The sequence below is a fragment of the Schistosoma mansoni genome, chromosome 7 (genome assembly GCF_000237925.1).
Source record: "Schistosoma mansoni strain Puerto Rico chromosome 7, complete genome".
Lineage (NCBI taxonomy): Eukaryota > Metazoa > Platyhelminthes > Trematoda > Strigeidida > Schistosomatidae > Schistosoma > Schistosoma mansoni.
In genome coordinates, this window is record NC_031501.1 from 2,844,732 (window position 1) to 2,851,591 (window position 6,860).

At 35.9% G+C, this 6,860-nt stretch overlaps 1 non-coding gene across 1 annotated transcript; it reads left to right on the plus strand.

Moving 5' to 3' along the window:
• Positions 1-1,186: 1,186 nt before the first annotated feature.
• Positions 1,187-1,258, plus strand: Smp_tRNA_00832_Pseudo_TTG.1.1. The gene has a single exon. It is a non-coding gene (tRNA).
• The last annotated feature ends 5,602 nt before the right edge of the window (positions 1,259-6,860 follow it).

Genomic DNA, 6,860 nt, shown 5'->3' on the forward strand with positions numbered 1-6,860 from the left:
GGGCAAGCAACCAACATGTATTCGGTCATATAAAAGCAGTCACGGTTAATAAGCGAATAATTGACAAGGTCGAAATGTGGTTTGAAAAGAATGAATAAATTAGTCTGTCGAGATGCTCGAATAACACATGTGGGCTTGACATAGTACAAGCCAGTACAGAGGCTTTCGGAAATTGTTGAAGTTTAATGGTTTGAATCACGAATTGATCTTAGCTTAAGGACTAGTTAAAACCAGGAAACACTTTCCTAGTATGGGACTTCTATGTAGTATGCACCCACCATTTCACCAAAGATAGAACGCAGAACATTAAGGTTTCACGACCGGAGCTTAAGCTCTAAACCATTGAACCGATATCAATTTGTGCGCATTTCTAACTTCAATCAGTTAGTTGGTCAATGAGTGCAATAATACGTTTACCTTAACGTTATACTACTATTAGAGCGTAAAACGTCACAGGCTCTGCTATGTTATTATTTTTCCCATGAAAACAAGTGGTTTGATTAAAATTATGAACCGATCAAAGTTAGACTACCATTGAAAAACTAGAACTGTTGGATAGCCATTTCATTCTATTATGGGATTCCACAGAGGTGCGTATTCACAACCTCACATTCGTGAATCTAAGCCAGGACCTCTTGACTCACATACGAACTTGACGTGTGAAGCGAACGGTACTGGGTTCCAGACTCAGAGTGAACATCACCTCTGAGATACAGGTACATCCAGCTGACGAGTCCCAAATAGAACGAAACGCGTGTCCTGGATTCCACTGCTAGCCACTATACATCTTTTCTTATGTTTTATAAATTGTTTCAAAATGACATCTTTCACAAAGATTCCAATATTTTGATGTAACTATGTTAAAAATCCTCTTACATTCTTAGTAACTGGTAAAAACATCCTACTAATCTATGTTTCATGTACAAGGTGATTATAAACTGATTATGTTCATATAACAATTAACTATGAAGTTAAGCTAATATGTTTTCCTTGGTGTTCTATACTCATTATGTCGTCACTTCTTCATCTTAGTGTTAATTTTCACACAAAAACACTAATTCCAAACTTATTGTATCATCAGCTAACATGTTCTTTATTAAACTGTATAAGCAATTTATGTAGTTTAAACAAACAATACTAAGTGAATTTAAACTTTACCCCATTGCACGAGCAATTGGCTATGAGGACTGAGTGGCCGAGTGGATAACGCGATGGCGTTTGGAGATAAAGGTACTGGGTTCGAATCCCAGAGTGAACATCAACTCTGAGATGCAGGTACATCCAGCTGATGAGTCTTAAATAGGACGAAACGCGCGTCCTGGATTCCACTGCTAGCCACTATCCATCTTTACTTATGTAGTTTAATGTTTAAAACAATAGATGTTGCATCCATATCAGTATGAACATCAAATCTGAGGCAAAGTACATCATCAACTGACGAAACTCTTAATAGGACGAAACCTATATCTTACATTTAGTTTCTATTATTCTAATGCATTTTATATACTGAAAATGAATGGATTATATCAGTTAAACTAAGAATAGTTCGTATTATCATTACTATCATCATCATTGATGATCGTGATAGTGAATCTTTATTAGTTCACTATTGGATTCGTATGAGAATGATATCATTATCTCAAAATTACAATTAACCTTACACTCTTGGCAACCGTCATCATCAGCAACAGCAGCAACAACAACAGATTACAATTATGTAATTATTTCATTCGGAAATCCCATCATCATATCAATGAAATTTCATTATCACATGTTAACTCTATATAAATGATCATTTTATCTCACATAAGATATACGTTGTGACTTTAAGCCTGGCTATTTATCACGTCATTTGCTCGTTAACCAGAGTACGACTTATACAATCTTAGAATTAAGCCAAACTAATGAAGTATTGACCGGTATGAGCAGTTTAGCGTCCTTATTGATCGTTTTTCAGACTAGCCCTTCCAGTTGAGTTCAGAACACCAATAACAGCTTACACTATGTGAATTATTTATTTCAAACATACTCATTTTATATACAAGCCAAAGAGACCGCATCACATCATAAAATAGAAAATAACATTTGTGCAAGATGAAGCCAAAATGAGACGTCATAATTCTTCTAAATGAAGAATTTCTAGCTCTCAGGGTAAAGTTTAAATGGCTAGAATACTTTTTTCTGGTTAGTATTATTTAGCAAGTTATTTTTCTATGGGATGGGGTCGCTAACCCCATGCCTAACCCTTTTCCTTACTTTACAGATTAGATAATAAAAATCACAATAATAATGTTTTTCGCTCTTAAGGTGGCATGCTTGAATACCTGGGCTACCTGTTCCTGTTATCTCGATACTTCAACAAGTTATCTGTCATTTTGTTTGTTCTAATACATCATTATATCTATTAGTCTCATACTCTATTGAGGTGCGTTTGTGTAAAGTTTACGATATTTCACTATACAAATTACAAAAGAGACTAATCAGAGACATTGTGGTGGCTGACAATGTATATTGAAAAGAATGTACATTATTCAGATGTCAATTGACTGGACTGCTAGGCGAGAATATAATTTATGGATGACCTTTGAACGAATCTTAAGTGACCTTGAGAAATGTTAGCCAATCTGTAAACAGTCAGAATAAAGTGAAAATATATTATACAAAACCAAACAATTAAAGTGGATACACTTCTTTTATATGGTTCAAAAACTTGTCAAGGTTAGAAAAAGGTTCAAAGGTTCTAAAACCGTAGTGCATAAGATAGAGGAACTCATCCATATGACTCCATAACGGTTGGTCTCTGGAGTCATGATAAAGTCATAAAAACCCTCTCAGCCTTGACTACATAGCTTCAATACTGTTTGTGTGTAGTCCGGTTGTGTAAGTTTATCATTTTTATTATGGTTGTTTCCCTACAATAATCATACCACTGTACACCCGAAGCTCCTGTAACATCTGCGATTATTGCAGCCAATGTTACTGGTGCTTTTATTATACAGTTGGCGGTAATTATTATAATATGCCTCAGTCTCAATCTGAATCAAGCGAAAAAGGTTCCTATTCTAGCAAACGTCTTCCTTCAACATACATTACATAGAAAGACAACATCACGGTAGTCTGCACAAGGTCTACAAGTCATTTAATACCCGTAATTACAAATACAGTAACTTCTTAGTAATTTCACTTGTTGTAGCCGCTTAATTGTCAAGTTTTCTCTAAAATTCTCTTCAAACCGATAGTACATGAGCATCAGGTACTGAAATTGGCGCCATGATCTTGAAATCCCTCAAACACCTCTGATTGGCTCGTCCATAAATTATAGTCTCGTCGACTGCTAACTTCTAACTGGCGATTATTCAATATTTATCGTCAGGATCGTTCAGGAAATAAAATCAAATAAACATTCAAGGTTTCATACCAACTGTTTATTAACTGAATCATTATTTTTACTGAAGAAATGGTAATAACAATTATTACCATTATTATTATTATTATTATTATTATTGTTTTCCTTGAAATTCCCAAGTTGGTAATTATCATTACTATTATTATTACAAAAATGTATATTTGTAAACAATATTTAAATGATAAGATAAAATAAACAATTGTTTATTCATAAGGGGTTTTTGGTGAAGATTTAGTATTTGCATAGTTGAAAGCATGAGTCAATTGAAGCTAGACCACCAAGGAAAACCTGGAATCACTGGACGGCCGTTTCGTCCTATTATGGGACTCCTCAGCAGTGCGCATCCACGACTTCGCCTCGAGAGATTCGAACACAGGGCCTACCAGTTTCGCATCAGAGTCAGCTCAGTGTCTATCGGTTAAGTGCTCTGGCGCAAGACTGGTAGGTTCTGGGTTCGAATCTTGGGAGGTGGGATCGTGGATGCGCACTGCCGCTGAGGAGTCCTAAAATAGGACGAAACGGCCGTTCAGTGCTTCCAGGTTTTCCCTGGTGACCTAGATGCAATTGACTCGTGCTATCAACTATGCAAATTGTTTATTCCCTCATTCATTCATGCATCCTTCTATTTAGTTTTTATTTACTTATTTACTCATTTATAAAATTATGCGGTTTACATCTCAGTTCATTGGTTTCCCTCAAACAAACAAAACAAACAAGAAACAAAACAAACACACCTTAACAATCTTGCTAGGATAAACAAACAAATTGGTTAATTTAATTTGTACTCTACCCTCTTTTATTGTTGTCACTTTACCTACATTTAAACAAATAGCAGTTAATATACAATATTGATAACTTGAAAAATGTTAAGTTTCTTCTTGTTAAGAAATAAATAAATTTTCATAGTTGAAATCATAAGTCAATTGAAGCTAGATCACCATGGAAAACCTGAAATCACTGACAGTCGTTTCTTCCTATTGTGGGACTCCTCAGCAGTGCGCATCTACGATTACACCTGATGAGATTCGAACCCAGGACCTATCAGCCTCGCACCAGAGCGTTTAACCTACTAGACCACTGAGCCGGCATCCGATGGTGTTAATGTCTAACTTCAATCAATCCACGAAGTTGCGCAACTGTTCACCACTTGTCTTCAGTGAGTTGATATCTTGCAACAGACGTGGTTTGAACTCCACTTGTCACTGCTTCTCACTCCAGGAAATATCTCTTGAAGTCAGTCACTAGTGAGCATATGATTATAATCAGAAGGGGTTTTGTGGAGATTTCAGTAAATAAATGAATAATACAATTGTGATAGATAAGTATTGAATACAATAATAAATTATAGTGAGAGTATTTTAATGTATTGAATATTGAAATGAGAATTGGTACAGTAAGAGTAACATTCATACAATTGAAGAAAATATGCAATTCAAAATAACTGTTTGTCAACCAATATCAAAGTGAGAATCTTCAATAGGAACTTTGAGACAGTTTTATTGTACGAAGCTGAAATACGTAGTACTACTACTATATAGCATCGGAAATTTACAAGTATTTATGAACAATTGTCTACGTGCGATACTCGAATATTCGTTGACCGGCTACCATCAGTAACAGTTTACTACTGTGGGAGAGAACAAGCCAACTTCCAACTAAAGAAGAAATGAGGAAAAGACGTTGGAAGTGGATCAGTCAGTCAGTCAGTCAGTCAGTCAGTCAGTCAGCTACAACGTAGGACCAGACACACATATGCATAGGTCCAAGTTGCCAAACCCCATTAGCACAACAAGATGAACACCTAATTCATAGTAGTTAATTTAGTGGTGTTAATATATAAAAGAAAGGTTGTATATAAGGATATAATACAGAAAGGAAGACAGATATGAAGCTATTTTAATCTCAAGGTTTAAAGGAAGACAGAGAGTGTATACACCTACGTCGTTGTGATCGATTCTGAGCCATGTCACCTAGAGTCTCCAACCATTGATTACGATAGTCGCGCGGACCTCAACCAAGTAGTCTTCATCTACCAACATGGCTTAGACTAGAAGTTAGTAACTTCAAGCTCTGATGCCACGTTTTGGTTTTGCCGCCCCTAACTATGGAAGTGGATGGGACCTACATTATGAAAATCATCAAACTACATCATAATGTAGTCCCAAATTTGGAATTCTAAAGGGAAACGAAAAAGAGAAAAGCCAAAGAACACACTGAGTCGGTAATTTGAAGCAGATATGAAAAGGAACAATATCAATCCGAAACAACTAGAAAGAATTGTTCTGAACAGAGTTGAATGTAGAATTCCGGTGAGCAGCCTATGCTTCTTCTCAATGAGTGGTGGTAGGGATAAGGAAGTAATGTTGAAACAAATGATGTGAAAAGCTTTTGTAAATATTTTTGAAATTAGGTCAATGTAGATTATGTTAAATGAGTTCATGAAGTTGATTACGTTGTAGATAAGATATTTGTTTTGTTTTCTTTTCAAGGATGATTTGAATGACCAAGCTCTTAATTCACTGGAGTTTAAGGGATTTGCTAAACTGATTCTTTCAAACCCCCCCCCTATAACACTTTATTTTGTTTACTTTTCTATTAATAAGGAGCAATATAAGCATATTATTTGCTGAGATTGTAAAACTTATTCTATTGGGTGATAGTCTTGTATTCTCATATCAGATAAATTAGGTCGAATTTTAGTCAATAATTTGGTCCTATTGGAGCATTTTACAGTCAGTCGCACTTCGAATCGTCATATTTCATCCATTAATCATCATCTTTTCTTCAGTATACGGTTGTGGAGATTATTATATGTTTGCTTGAGATCATGAACAGGTTCATGCTAGACCATCATTGAAAACCTGGAAGCACTGGACGGCCGTTTCGTCATATTGCGGGACTCCTCATAAGTACACATCCACGATCCCATTTCGCGAGATCCAAACCCAGGACCTGTCAGTCTTGTGCAAAGCGCTTAACCTTCAGACCATTGAGCTGGTGTTGTTAATGTCTGCTAATGTCTATTTTCAACCTATCTACGAAATTGCGTGACCATCTTCCACTGTACTGAGGTAGAAACCTGTCTCTACCTGACATGGATTATCTCCACTGGTCACGGCTTCTCACTTGAACTCCAAGAATTCCCCCACGAATCTAGTCACTAGTGAGCAGCATACATAACATGTTTTATGTATTATATGTATTGACTAATGAAATGCGTGTAATTGGTTAAAGGCATCACTGTGCTTTTTATTTGAAGGGTGAATGTAATCTTTAGGTGATATCAATCTATGTATTTTTCCTGTACTGGGTAATCCACAATGCTTTTCTAATTCACGAATCAATATTCAAGGTTATAACACTACTGTGGTACATGAGTTTATCCATCGTATCAAGGTAGTAACTATAGCCTTCCCTGTCACTAGTACTACTATTTTTTCTTACTTGTTTTTAT